Source organism: Leptodactylus fuscus, chromosome 1 (assembly GCF_031893055.1).
Source record: "Leptodactylus fuscus isolate aLepFus1 chromosome 1, aLepFus1.hap2, whole genome shotgun sequence".
In the NCBI taxonomy this organism is placed as follows: domain Eukaryota; kingdom Metazoa; phylum Chordata; class Amphibia; order Anura; family Leptodactylidae; genus Leptodactylus; species Leptodactylus fuscus.
The window spans coordinates 53,703,074-53,719,041 of NC_134265.1; the positions used below are offsets into that span (position 1 = coordinate 53,703,074).

The 15,968-nt window shown below is 42.1% G+C and overlaps 1 protein-coding gene across 1 annotated transcript in view; it reads right to left on the reverse strand.

Annotated features, from left to right (window-relative positions):
- The window catches only part of POLK (DNA polymerase kappa), a 55,799-nt gene extending 40,451 nt beyond the window's left edge, over positions 1-15,348 (reverse strand). Inside the window, exon 1 of the mRNA XM_075262416.1 lies at positions 15,264-15,348. The gene's annotated coding sequence lies outside the window, so the exon portion shown is untranslated. The remainder of the gene's footprint in view (positions 1-15,263) is intronic.
- Positions 15,349-15,968: the final 620 nt, after the last annotated feature.

Here is a 15,968-nt window from a genome sequence, read left to right on the forward strand (position 1 = left end):
ATGATCATAAGAACAGGGATCGGCTAGGGTCCTAAATGACCCATGTGAAGTAGAGGAGTGCATGCTCAGCAAATTTATAATGAAGCTCTGGGGCCCGCATGCAAATCTCTAATGGGGCCCCCACCTACCTTGTGCCATTTAGAATACTGGTATATTTTATGCAGCAGAGGAAACTTTAGGACCCCCTCAGAGTCCAAAGTCCATTAGCGATTGCTATTGATGCACCCCCCTATTGCTCCACCTCAATGCTCGGTCACCACTCCATTCACGTTTTTTGCGTGACCAAGCAAGTGTTCCCCTATTGTATTCCCATGGGGCACCTGGAGGTACTTGTGGGCCCCTGTTGTCTTATCACTGGGGGTCCCGGCAATCTGATCCATGAGAATCAGACATCTATACCTTATACCAGGCACCTGTGGCTCTCCTTAACAACACTTAGAGCATTGTATGGAGAACTTTAGGGCTTAAAAGGAAGTAAAAATAGATTAACAATTTATATTAGAAAAATATTCAACAAAATTTTTTACAATAGTAAAAAAAAAAAAAAGAAAAAAAATGACAGTCACACTTTAAATATTCCACGGCCTTCAAAGTTCAGTCAGTCTACAGAAAAAACTAGAATCTTCTTCGTCGTAGAGCTGGAAGGCAATCTAGGATTGTGAAGCCGATAAACAATTTTTAATTTCCTGTTGTCACAATTGCTTTTGGTGTAGCGATAAAGGAAACTTTCATTGCCATCAATGAGTCAACGAGAGAAAGCGTTGTCAATATGATAAACTGTTTACAAAAAGAAAATAGGTCGCGTTCATGTGAGGCTCATTTTCACACAAGGTTTTTATGCCTTTTTTTTAATTGTCAAAGAAAACAATACTAGTATGAACCCACTTAACTCTTTCATGCCTCAGCCAATTTTCGTTTTTGCATTTCCGTTTTTCCCTCTCCCCGTTCCAAGAGCTGTAATTTTTTTTTTCAATTTTCAATTCACAGAGTCACATGAAGGCTTATTGTTTGCGAAACAAATTGTACTAAGTTGCTATGGGCAACAAAGACAGTTTTCCAAAATTGTATTTGCAGAGAAAATCATCCAGGATATGGCTCTCAGGATGTACTATTACTAGAGATGAGCGAACACTGTTCAGATCAGCCGATCCGAACAGCATGCTCCCATAGAAATGAATGGAAGCACCTGGCACGCAGACTTTGCCGGCGGCCAGCCGCTTAACCCCCGCGCCGTGCGTGCCGGCCGCTTCCATTCATTTCTATGGGAGCGTGCTGTTCGGAACGGCTGATCCGAACAGTGTTCGCTCATCTCTAACTACAACATTTCCATGTCCCATGTCCTACACGAATTTACGACTCAGGCTAATATTGATATTAGTTTACACTGGACTACAGTAGGAGCAGAGGCTAGCTCCATTACTATGCATTGTACAAAATATAAAAGGTGAACAAATCCTTTAATCCTCAATAAACATTTGTGGTGTTCTCTATCATTGGTATCTATAAGGCAGGACGTGCATATATAAGGTGAGCTAGCCACACTCAGCGGTGTATTAAAACAAAGGATCGCCCATGTTGAAATACAACATGTCCAATCAGGACCCACCTAAGCACATTAGATGGTTGGTAGGACCAACAATGCTCATCTCATGTGTACAACCAACTACCGCATTTCTGTAAGCCTCAGAGGACACTATGACACATCATCCATACCGCTATATGAAAATAAAAGGGTCAGTTTTGAGCTGAGAGTTTAGACAGTCCGGTGCCAACATCAACTAAGATAATATGTAACAAGGAGATTATACTTCCTGAAAAGCAGAAGCACCATTCCCCAAATGTTCTGGCTATTTATATACTTGCAGGTTATCTTAATTTAGCGTTATCCATGAGAAAATCAGATAATCAGATTTATTCCAATCTCCGTAATCGGGTTTACAATTAGTGAGCACGTAGCGGAAAAAAAAATAGAAAAAAAAATTATAACTTGGCTTCATGTATATCATCGTGCTTATGAAATCGGAGCAGACAATAGTGGCAAACCAAGAAGGGTTTAATGAAACAGCGTATACAGGATAAAATGGAAAATAACCACGTCTTTATTTTACAATTTGTGAGATTGTGTATACATAATACAATGTATTAACGACTTCTCTGACATTCGCCGTACTATTACGGTGGATGTTTGGACTTTAGAGACAAAATGTACAGAGGAGGCCCTTTGAACATCTACTTTGCTAATCCAAACACCATAGAAAGGTCATTGTGCATTAAAAAACGCAGAGCGAAAAAGTCCTGCAAGGACTTTTCTCTCCACATTTTTTGGGTGAAAACCCGGCGGACCCAGTTAAAGTCTATGGCAGTGGTCCCTAACCATTTTTTTTGCATCTGGGACCAGCTTCAAGCAAGACCGTTTTTCCACAGCCCGGCAGTGCAGGATGGGGCCTTTGTCATATGGGGGAGGGGTTATGGAGAGGTTGGATTTTAGTGCATACTTATCATTTGGTTCACCGACCCGCCTCACTGTGCCCCACATAATGTCCTGTGCCACGAGCTGCGTCGACTGAGGCCAGCCCGCCCCACGGACCAGCAAAAAAAAAACAACAGCCCGTTCCTGATCCACGGGTTTCTGCTTTTTGGGAACCCCTGGTATATGGGGTCTGCGGGTTTCCACTTTTTAAGTGGATTGGGTTTCCATTTTTCAGGACTTCAAGCAGACCCGAAGAGAAGAAACCCGAGTGCAGGTGTAAACCTAGCGTAAGAATGATTCCTTCAGGCATACTGCAACAAAGGCCACCAAATCTATCCTATAAGTTCAGTGCAGTGTCTGTCCAGTGTGGCCCTAGCCTAAGGGCTCGTTCACATCTGCGTCGTCGGTCCTTATTGCAGGTTTCCGTTTCCTGCATAAAACAGATGCAGGAGACGGAAGCCTGCAGGAGACTTTCTCACCCATTAATTTGAATGGGTGAGAAAACTGTCCGGCCGTGCGCGGCACTGAGCGTTTTGCGCTCTCCGCCGCGAAACCGGGTTTTATAATCCGGACACAGAGTCGGACATGCAGTACTCTGTGTCCGGATAAAAAAATCCGGTTTCGCGGTGGAGAGCCTAAAACGCTCACCGCCGCGCACGGCCGGACCCGATCTATGGTTTCCGTCTTCTGCCATGCAGAAGACGGAAACCATAGTACGGAGACCCCAGACGCAGGTGTGAACCCAGCGTAAAAGGGTTTTTTAGGTACATTTTGTTTAATATTTTATTATTTTATTTCTAGATAAGTAAATGCTGCTTGACTTCCTTACATTTAGTTAGTGAGGTATATATATATATATATATATATATATATATAATTATCATTAGCCACTGTGTTCATATCAGCCACTTGGCTCCTGTGTTTTGTCAAGTTCTGATCATAAGATATATGGATACTGTAAAAACATAGATTGTAATAGCAATAACATGGAAAGGCTTGTCCGGAGGCTCTTACCATGAAGCTTGTTATTGTTTCTGTCGCTCATTACAGTAATAGGTTATTCCTCAGCCTTCCATTAACCCTACAGAAAACTCATTTCACACCATTGTAATTATATTATCGAGGCATTACCAGATACAATCTTCCCGAGCGCTCAGTTCCAGTAGTTGACTGTAGCAGTTTTGAGCTTTATTTAAGATATAAGGTTAGTATTCTAGGAACAGGTGATAGTTTCCCTATAAATAGGACCTTTCCCAACCTCCACTTCCACTTTTTGTCATCTTTTAACTCCTTTCCATCATACCCATTTTTTGGTTTTTACTCCACACCTTCCGAAAACCACACGTTTATTTTTCCATTCACAGAAGCATGTGAAGGCTTATTTTTTGTGGGACAAGTTGTACTTTGTACTGCTACCATTTAATACTCTATATAATGTACTGGGAAGCTGGAAAAAAAAGTCTGAAAATGGGGTGGAATTAGAGAAAGATTACATTTGCACAATTTTCTTATGGGTTTTGTTTTTATGGTACTCGCAGTATGGTAAAAATTATGGGGATATTGTCACTCCTACGAAGAGACCACCATGTAGGTGTGTGGAGTCTTAGGGAGCCTTCACACGGAGTAAAAGCGCATGTGTTTTTGCAAAGTACACGTGTAAAAATACACGTGTAAAAATACTCCCATTTACTTCAATGACATTTTACAGGCATATTTTTACAGGCGTATTTTTACACGTGTAAAAATATCATTGAAGTCAATGGGAGTCTTATTTTTACACGTGTATTTTTCAAAAATACACGCGTGTTTACTCTGTGTGCAGGCTCCCTTACAAAGCCCTTTTCGCTCCACTGTGGGGGATTGTGGGAAGAATATGCAAATATGTTTCCCAAGATGTAAATAGGGAAACACTGCCTCTGTATGCTGCCCTCTATGAGAAGCTCCCTTGAACATCATGCCCGACTTTCCAACAAGCAGGCATGATAAGGGCAGAATACAGAGGCAGTGTTTCCCTATTTACATCCTGGGGAAACATATTTGCATATTCTTCCTACGGTAAAAATGACATGGTTCGTAAAGAGGACCTTTCACCTCTTGGGGCACATGTGGTGTAATACACCGCTAGAAAGCCAACAGTTTGCTGAATTCAGCGCACGATCGGCTTTCACGTTCTGTGTCCGATTGAAGAGCTATTGGTGCCGGTAACGTAGCTCTGCACTGTCAGAAGAGCGTTCCTAACAGTCAGTCAGAAACGTCTTTCCTTACAGCAGCGTCTATAGCGCTGTACTACGAGAGGGGTCTTTACTTACCACTCAGCGATGACCACTCTCACAGTACAGCGCTATAGATGCTGCTGTGAGAAAGGGCGCTCCTGTCTGACTGTTAGAAACTAGAGATGAGCGAGTACTGTTTGGATCAGCCAATCCGAACAGCACGCTCCATAGAAATGAATGGATGCACCTGGTACTTACGCTTTGACGGCGGCCGGCCGCTTAACCGCCCGCGTGCCGGCTACGTCCATTCATTTCTATGCAAGCGTGCTGTTCGGATCGGCTGATCCGAACAGTACTCGCTCACCTCTATTAGAAACGCCATTCTGACAGTGAAGAGCTACGGTACTGGCACTGATAGCTCTTCACCGGGGGCACAGAACGGGAAAGCCGAATTCAGGGCACAGTCCGCTTTCTAGCAGTGTATTACACCACATGTATTCCCAGGACGTGAAATGTCCTCTTTAAAATTCTTCATGTCAACACAATAGAAGCAATACCAATTTTTTTTCTAGTTTTTCTTATGTTTTAATACCTTTACAAATATCTAAAACTTTGAAGAATGCAAAAAAATATTTTAGTCACAGTTATTTTCAGTGTACAGAACTGTGTATGGTGTCTATTTTTGTGGCAGAAGATCTAAGTTTAATCCATATAATCTTGGGTAATGTCCAATATTTTGATCAATGTATGGCTCCCGTGATCCCGACATGCAGTACACTCTGAAATGAGTGTGCGAGGGGGGAAAATGGCACAGGGGTTGGGGGGGGGGGGGGAGTTAATACCCTCAATCAGGATTGGTCAGGAATTGTGGAGGCCACATATAGAATTCCAAGTACACTGGAGGTGGTCTTTACAGTCCTAGGCAGTAGAGAATGCCCACCTAGCAGGACAATTGTACTTGTCTTGTACTGCAAAAAGAATTGCAGATCTGTATTCATAGATATTACAAGGTTTTTATATACTTGCTTTTTAACCAAGCATCAGAGTACAAGACGGAGCAACTTATTGATGTTCCATTTAATGCTGGTAATTTATATCTCAACGGCAATATTACGTTGCTTTATTTCCCTGCCTCAATAACATCCTTTAATCTGATCTCCAGCTCTCATAATGATAGCTTTGCTAGGTAATAATGATGTAATGATAAGAATCCAAGCTAGGCCATCCAATGACAGAATAATATGAAGCTTTAATGGATAGAGGTCCTTCTGAGCTATAGGATACTACAGCAAAAAAAAAAGGATTTAATATTTAAAGGAGCATCCACACCAATAACATTTACCAGTGGGGTCCCACGCCTGCTACCTCTGCCACCCAAAGGTATGAAGCGTTAGCATGGCACCAACCGAAAACCAAAAACATACAAATTGCTACAAATACAAATAAGAGAAAAAAATATAGTAATACAAATCTTCAGGTAGGGCTACGTTCACATGTTCGACAAAACCTCATGACTTACAAAGGGAGTCTATTTTGCACCATTTATAGCACTAAATCTGACAGAATTTGCCATGGAAAATCTGAAAAGGGACTTCAATGCAAAAGGGAACAATGTGAAACAGTGAGCCTAGGCATTTCCCAAGGGGCTATTTTGTAGGGTGGGGTATACTAGTAGGTTCCAGGTAGCTCCTATGACAGCTAGGCCTCTCATAGTGAAGCAGTCATACCCTTCTTCTCCAAAGACCAGCACAAACAAACCAGGTAACCCTATGCCTAAAACCACTCTTTAGTACACCATCAATCTCTCCAATGGGCAAACCACTCCCAGTGTCCAGTCCGCCACCGCTCCCAATTCCAGACCTTTTGGCACCTCATATTTTTCCAGATGGGATTGGCTCTCGAACTAACTGAGGCCAACAGCAGCTCCAACCTGCACTTTATTGGCTCGAAGCATCCCCTTCATCTTCTCCTAAATGCTGCCCCCAGCAGCTACTTGTCACAGCATGGTAGTGCCACTTATTAGAGTCCCCACGTATATCGTCCCAACAGGACCAGGCACTATCTGGGGCTGTCCCACTACCCATACCTCATCCTATAAATAACAGCCAAGATGAAGCATCGCCACAGCCTGTCATGGCGGTTCCATATGGCATTACAGTCCATCGTCCAGACAATCTACACAGTAATGGCAAAATATATAGATATGTACAAGGCAAAAACAAACTAGTGAACAATCCCTAAAATATGGAATAAATCCAGTTATATAAACCGGCAACATATAACAAAGTATACATCTGCCGTCCATGTGCTGCTAAAAGGGCGATGTTCATCTTCAATGCAGCAGCATCTCAAGAAAGCTCTGATTCAGCACTGGATAATTGCCGCCATATTCTTAAGGCCTTCAGCAAGGACAAGAAGTGCTGATGGTGTGAATAAATAAGTGGCATCTGGCAGCCACGTCTTGCGCCCCGAAGACAGACTCCGTAAAGAAAAATTACAATGGAAACTTCTGTTTTTACAAGTGTTTCCCTTTAACTTCAAAGCCTACCCGACTCAGAACACCAGGTCTGCACAGGAACGTTGTAGGTATCAACTAAAGTGGTCCAGGGACATGTAAAGGAAAACGCACAAAAGGTTATGCACTAAATAACAGATGGGAACCAAATACAAAAGACAAAAATAGCATTCCCGTGTCACTACACAAAAACAAAGCCATAAAATATCGAGTTGAAGAAAAGCCAACCTGAGCAGAAGAGTTAAACAATCCGCTCGTGGTAAGTGCTGCCCTACGTGTTTTAGTAAACAGACGTATCCTATGTTTCAATGCCAGGAAAGTGACTGTACTCCTACAGGAGTTGTACTTGACTCTGCGAACTCTGACTTTGGAGGCTTTTGTGGAACATGAGATGAAATATTAAAATACAAACATGACAAAGTTTATCTCGCAAACTCAAGTGGAAGTATGAGAACCATGAAAGCGATCCAACTCTCAGGTTAAGAAAACATGGTACTCGTATGACAACCCTGGATATATAGCAGATCACGCCAAGGCTAACCAAGGCTTATCTGATAAGCCAGGAATCTTAAAAGGATTCTGTGCCAGGTAAACGATGCCCCAAAGGTTTGGGTCTGGACATAGTACAATGTCCTGCAAAAAATATAAAATTCTGCAACAATTTTTTGCACCTCTGACCATGGAGCATATGTAATATGTTAACTTTATTCTGCAGGTCAGCACAGTTACGGCAATACCAAATACGTATAGGGTTTTTTAAAATTAGTTTTATTATTATTGTTTTACTAATTTTGTTAAAAATAGGGTAGACATCTTCTAAGCCATAGGTTTTTTTTTATCTATGGAGTTGTGTGAGGACTTGTATTTTTTGCATAACAAGTTGATTTTTTACTTGGTACCATTATGGGGCACATATAGCAGGAACGTGCTCTAGCGCCATCTTTTGGAAGTTCATCTTCCTTTTGGAGGAGTCATTCAGCTTGGCTATTATTCCCAGATTACGCTCTTAGGTTTGTTTTTTTTTAACCAGGTATTAATCTAAAGAGGGCTACCTTCCAAAAGGTGGCACTAGAGCATGTTTCTCTTTTACACCAATGCAGTCTTATATGCATATTACTTAAAGGGGACCTTTCTCCACCTCCAACTATTCCAGTTCCTAGCATCTGTTTATAGACTCTGCTCCAATGATTCCAGTGCAGTTGGAATTTTCTCTGTAGGCCACACCGTTGCTGAGCAACAAGCCAGTTAGTTTTGGTGCCTGATGTGCTATTTAAAGGGGCTCTATCAGCAAAACTACACTGTAAGAGCCCCAAATATGCGTGAATAGCCTTTAAAAAAGCTATTCCGGCACCACTAATGTTATTTTAACACACACACACCCCGTTTTAAAATAAAACCATAAAAACATGTATGCAAATTATACATCTTTACTTGCCGATATGCAAATTATACTTATCGGGCACGGTGGGTGGTCATGCACTATCCAACGTCATCTTCTGGCACGCCTTCCTCTTCTTTCAGATTAGTTCAAATCCGGTATGTGCGCAGTATCGCTCCCTCCAGAGCGCAACTGTACACGCTCTTGCGCCATTTTTCTCAATAGCAGTACGCTCGCGTCCTTGAGGCAAGCGATTCGGCACGTGCACCGGATTTGAACCAATAACGCCGGAAGAAGAGGACGATGAACCCGGAGAAGAGCCAGGACCGGAGGGTGTCGCCGAAAGAAGAAGAAAGAAGAGGAAGGCATGCCAGAAGATGACATCGGACCGTGCATGACCACCCACCGTGCACGATAAGTATAATTTGCATATATGTTTTTATGGTTTTATTTTAAAACGGGGGGGGGGGGGGGTTTGAAATAACATTAGCGGTGCCTGAATAGCCTTTTAAAAGGCTATTCACACATACTGTATGTGGGGCTCTATCAGCATAATTTTGCTGATAGAGCCCCTTTAAGCTCTGTAATGTCAGAAGGGCGGTGTCAGGCAGGGGGCGTGATTCAAAGCTCCAATCAGAGGTGGCCAGTGTCAGAATCACACCCCTTGTCTGCTCCTTCTTGATTCCACCCTCCTGACAGTGCAGAGCCTAAATAGCATATCAGGCACCAAACTAACAACAACAATAATAATAATAAGCCCCTATACGTCTGTAACTAATGAGTACCTATTCCAACTGATTTTTTTTTATTATTACTTTTTTTGGGAAGTAAGACGAGCAAAAAATAGTGATTTAGGCTTTTTTTTTTTCTTTTAAAGGAATTTACCCAATGGGTTAAAAACCATGGTTGTTAATAGACTGGGCTGTGACAGATGCAGTGATACCAAATAGGTGCATGTTTTGTTTTATTTTCATTCATCGCGACATAAAACTATTTCTCATGGGAAAAATTTTTTGTATTGTTTTTGTAGCGCGTTTTTTTTCACCATATTTTTAAATATTTGATGACATTATTACTAGGAGGCTCAATCACTGTAATACATACAGTATGTACTAGGGCACAAAGGAATAAAATACAAACCTATCTAAAGCTAAGGCCCCACATTGCAGAAAAGCAAAAATTTTTTGTTGTTGCAGAATTTGCTGCAGTTTTTTGAGCCAAACCCAGGAGAGGTTAGAAAAAGAATGGAAAATATAAGGGAAGCTCTTATACTTCTCCTTTCTACTCAATCCAGACTCCCCTTGCAATCGTGCGGACACAAAAGCTGTGTGAACACAAATAGAATGCACACAACCATAATTTTACACGCAATTGCGCATAAAAGTGCTGGCCCCTACATTTCTATGTCCAGGAAGGGGTCCTGAAATTCTGAGTCATGTCCTATATTTAGCAGCAATTGTGGCACAGACCAGTGTAAGGAATCATACAAGATTCGTGATTGTGGAAGACTTTACTGATGCAATGCAAACACGTTTATGTGCGGAATACGGATAAGCAGCACTTTTCTCTCTGGATGTTTCATATGGAAACCACACGGACCTCATTAAATGTCTATGGGGTCCGCAGGTTTCCTTAAGTAACCACTTTTTAATGCGTATAGGTTTCCGTTCGGGGGCCCCCAAGTGGACTCCTCGAACGCAAATGTGAACCGGGCCTTACATACTGAATTGGGAATTAAATCCAGATCTTTTTTTCCCCCCAAAACCACATTCCTATTTATTTTCCCTGTCACAACTCTGTCAATATTAGTTGTAACTGGAACTGCCCTTTAAGTAGTAGATTTTTCACAGACATTATTACTGATGCAATTAACTCCGATCTGGAGGATTAATGGTCCACTTAAGATTTCAGAGTTTCAGACCATCCACTTACTAAAAAGCAATAAACCACGGCAAACTACTTTGCTTTCCTGTTCTCTTCAATATAGAAATACTCCTTATCTGCACCAGCACAAATATAGTCAACCGTAAGGACTTTAGGTGCCAACCCACTGCTTTTGGCAGGACCAGCCGGATGGCTAATAGGTAAGGGATATGCCGAATCGACCCCAAAAGTAGATGTAATGGGAAAGAAAGCTCGGGCATGTTGGACTTCAACACACCCAATCCTTTTTCTCATTTCTCTATTAAAGCAACCTGGCGGTATTTTTTGGGATAGTTGCCATGTTTCTATATCCAAGTGAATATGTCAATGCTCCTCTTTTTCTACTTTTGAACATGACTAGAATGCTGCCAATAACATCTTTTTTAGCTTGCTGAAATCTTGATGGTAAATCTATATTTTTTTCAGTTACAAGTCTACACTTTGTCTTTACTGGAAAAGACTTCTGAATAAGTCTGAATGAATCCAAGAATATTAATAATAGACCAAGCCATCAATACAGATCAAAGCCTAGCGAGAAAATCAATGACTTAGGATTAATGGAAGATCAGAAGACAATTCTGTAGTCATGAATGGTGTTATAGCTTTAACTGTGGGATCCATGTTAAAAGGTAAACATGGGAAAAGTATTTAAAGCATACGTTTAATGATCTACTGAAAAGCCACATAGAATGTGTATAAGAACAAATTCTAATCTAGAATTACAATAATAATGTCATATGATGTTTGGCTTTCTCATTTACTTGAAGGCATCACACTCTATTCATTTCAATATAAGGTAGGAAACTTGAATTACTTCAGTACTTTACTTCCTCCCTGCTGATGTAGGGGCTCAGTTCACAGATTTTGATATCCATCTTATTATATTCCAGCAAATGAGCAGAAGACTGAAAATGATCGCAGTGTCGGATCTATCATATGATGGACACAAACAACGTCCAGCAGCCCCCATTGGCTATAATGGCACCCATAAGGTTTCTATCATGGTGTCCCTCATTTTTCTTGTTGCACTACTTTGTCTCCAATTTTATTTAGCTTGCTTGTATAGCGCCATCATATTCCGCAACCCTTTACAGACATTGTCGGTCATTATCCCATATAGGGCTTACAATCTAAACTATCTATCGGTATGTGTTTGGAGTATGGGTGGAAACCGGAGTACCCGGAGTAAACCCATGCCAATACCGGGAGAACATACAAACTCCTTGCAGATGTTGTCCTTGTTGTCCAGCATTTCAGGGCTGAAGTGCTATCCACTGAGCCATTTATAATGGAATATGTAAAGGAGCCCCCAATGCAGATGTGAACGTAAGCCTTAGCTGCAAGAGCACGGTAACGCACTTTGTCTAGTGCTAGAGCCAAGCTTACTTCTTCATACATCACAGGCCCCCAACTGTAACATGAAGTAGAGTGGCCATGTCAAGCAGCTGATCTGTGGGGGGTCTGACACCTTTAACCATCGCAAGTCACCAGTTTGAAGTGGCAGCAGCGCTCCTTGGAAAGGATCCTAAGGATAGCTCATCAGTCAATAAGGCTTAACCTTATTGATTGATGGGATCTTATCAGTCACACAATTTTTCCTAGGTACCACGTCGGAATAGCCTTAAGAAAGGCTATTTTTCTCCTACCTTTCGTCGTCTTCTCCGTACCGCCGTTCGCCTACAATCCAGTTTTTTCTCGGTATGCAAATTAGCTCTCTTGCAGCACTGGGGGCATCCCCAATGCTGCAAGAGAACTCTCTCCAGCGCCGCCTCCATCTTCGTCAGTAGCGTCATCTTCATCCTCTTCTTCCGGCGGTGGCTTGTAACTTCTAGATCTCGGGAAGAGCAGACTGCGCATACCCACAGGCCACGAGAAAATGGCCGCTTACAATACTGTGCCAGTATACCAGTGTTCTCAATATTAAGACCAGCACGCCATGCCTCAATACTGATAAATTCCTTACACTGTTGGCTGATAAATCTGTAGTACTAAGAGCCAGAGGGCTGATGAACAATTCCCTACAATGGTTCCATAATACCAAACCACCTCAAATTCTGTGCGCATGCGTAGGACCTTGGCATGTTGACAATGGAGCTGAGGTGTACATCTTTGACTTCACCAAAGAACAGGGCAGATGCCGGGAGCACCTGAGAGGAGTCCACTGAGACTATAAAGATTTTTTTTTTTAATGCGGCCACAAATTGCACTATGACACCGAAACCTCTGTCCATAACACCCTGTGTGTGCTTTAGTGTCCTAAATCACCTTAACAGGTTCTCTGTAAAGCTGAGGCCCCACAGTGCGGAAATGCAGCTTTTTTTTTTTTTTTTTTTTTGCAGATTTTGCTGATTTTCTTTCTTTTCTTTTTTTTGAGCCAAAGCCAAGAAAGGGAAATATATAGGAAGCTCTTAAACTACTACCTTCTGCTCAATACACTACTGGCTTTGGGTGTAAAAATAAAACAAAAAAAAAAAAAAACACATAGCAAAACCTCGCCTTAGGTTAAGACCCCATGTTGCGGAAACGCAGCTTCTTTTGTTGCAGATTTTGCTGCGTTTTTTTTTGAGCCAAAACCAAAAATGGCTAGAGGGAATGGAAAATATATAGGAATCTCTTATACTTCTGCCTTCTGCTCAATCCACTCCTGGCTTTGGTTAAAAAACATCTGCAACAAAAGAAGCTGTGTTTCTGCAATGTGGGGCCTTAGCCTAAGGCCGGGGTCCCACAGGCTGGAAACGCCGCAGAAAAAAATTGCAGCATTTTACAGTAATTGCAAAGTGGATGGGATTCATGCGAATCACATGCCCACTTTGCAATTAAAACCGCAGTGCAGACATGTCAGTTATATCTACAGAAACACCAGTGGCTTTCCTATAGATATAATTGTAACAGAAATTCTACAGAGGAAAACTCCACGAACTTTCTGTTCAAAGCGCTGCGGGAAAAACTGCGATGCGTTCCCCCCGCGTTTTTCCCCGTAAAACTTTAGGGTGCATTCACACGGAGTAACGTGCCGCGTGACCTGGCACGTATATGCCGTGTGAGATTTTGGGTGCCGTATACGCTCCCATTGAATTCAATGGGAGCCTGGATCGTATACACTGCGTTATTTTGCGGCCACAAAATAACGTGGCGTATACGAGACTAAATTCCATTGAAATCAATGGGAGCATATACGGCACTCAAAATCTCACATGGCGTATACATGCCAGGTCACGCGGCACTTTACTCCATGTGAATGCACCCTAAGTGCTGCGGATCGTCCCATGGGGCCTTAGCCTAAAAGGGTTTTCCCACCAAACCCGAACCTATACCATGGATAACTTGCAGATCAGTGAAGGTGCAAATGCTCAGACCACTACTGATCAGGAAAACAGAGGACTTTTGGGAATTATATAGGAAGCTCTTCTACCTTCTGCTCAATCCGATCCTGGCTTTGGCTCAGAAACCAGCAGCAAAATCTGCAACAAAAAAAAAAAAAGCTGCCTAAAGTAATTAAAAAAATAAGGGCTACAGAAGAAAAGAATCTGAAGACATATAGATAAAGAGAAATGGTCTTTACATATAGAAGTCATATCACTTTCTGGACACCAGAATAATACAATGGAACGGACTTATCCTGGCACGGATGAAGAGGAATACAGGCCTACAACCTCCAGCAACACTACTGTCACCACAACACCATCTGAACAGTCTCTTCCCTCATAGATTGTAAGCCCTCACGGACAGGGCCCTCTACCCCACTGTGCCAGTAATTATTGTTAGTATTATATCTGTTTGTACATTTTGTGTACTGTATGTGAACCCTCAAATGTAAAGCACCATAAGTAGACAAAGTAGAGCTGACCACTTTGGGGAAGGCTGCTATAAACCATGCCCCAACAGTCAGATATTTATGCCCTATGCTAGAATAGCCCATACAAACTTGAATTCTGAAGAACCCCTTTAATCTGACTATATGCATTATATTAGTGGCAGACAAAGCCGCGACCTTTAGTGGGACCATGTAATGTTTATAGGGACCTTCTAACTCCCCTTACTGCAGAGACTGAGGACATAAGGACTTCAACTTCAGAACATTGTGTGAACAGAGGACAACAGATTTGCAGTCATTCTGGAAGTTCCAGTATCACAAGTTATTACGCCGTCATGAGTTCAGTTTAGACAACATGTGGCTGGGCCAGGACTGTATTTCCTGCACACAGCCATGTATCTTGGCCTTCACATAATCACAAGAAATGTCTACAAAGAACCTGCATGTGTGAATGTGGCCAAAATATCTAAGGATCTAACCCCAGGCTTCCCCATACATGGGACTACAAGTTCAGAATAAATTGAAGATAAAATTTAATATGAAGGGGTCCACAACCTGTATCCCCTCAAATGTAAGACTACAAGTCCCAGCATGCACTGACAACTGATAGCTGTAGTCCCTTGTATGACTGTAGAGCCCCAGATCGCAGTAGTATAAGCTATTATACATCACTGACAATACAAACAAGGTGCAGGGACAAGTCTGCACATCTCTGTGGTATAAGGCATGCTGGTAGTTGTAGTTCTTGTATGAATGTAGAGCTTCAATTTGTAGTAATACAGTATATCACAGACAAGGTGCAGGGACAGGTCTGGACATCTCTGCAGTATAGCAGGTGATGACCCGGCTGGTGCCAGCACTGTATACTATATGTAGAGCTCTTGTTATACCAGCCTCCCCCCCCCCCCCCCGCTACACTTGGTAGCGCCCACTAGTATTAGATCACTTACCCGAGTCTAGATAACATTAGCTGCGGCTTAACTTTTATGTTTCCCACCATTCACACAGTCCGGGACTTCCTACCATACGTTACACTACCTGCCCCTTCTCTTCCCGGAAGATTACAGGCCCTCCCACCAAGGAGGCTGCAGCCGCCATCTTTGATAAGGGAATGTGACAGTACTAGAATTTGTGTAGATGACGGGGGTGAATAATTTACTGTATAGTTCTCAGTCGGCCACATATCATCTTCCCTTATCATATAGATCACAGTACTGTAAATTGTAGACAAGGATTTCAGTTAGGATTTACACTGTGAGGTCATAGCTGTTATGTAGCATTAGTACCATCAGCCTATGGTGATCTGTCCTCATCATTGTAGACTCTTTATTCTTAATGGGCATATAAAGTATATAGTCACCTCTGATAGTGCTGACAAATATGTCAGAGAATTGCTTAAAGGGGCTGTCCAGGATTTTGAGCAACCAGTGGGGTAGCTAGGGTGGGTGTAAAAGATAAAAAGCCATACTCACCTGTCCCTACCGCCCTGTTGTCGGCTCGTGGCACGTGATGGAAAGGTGTCACCGAAGGAGTAAAATAAAACATACCATTTAATTTAATGATATCTAATCTAATAAAAATATAATGAAAACAAGTGCCCAAGATAAAATACGTAATATGAGGGAATTTCACAATGCAGTGCTCTGCCTGGTTGA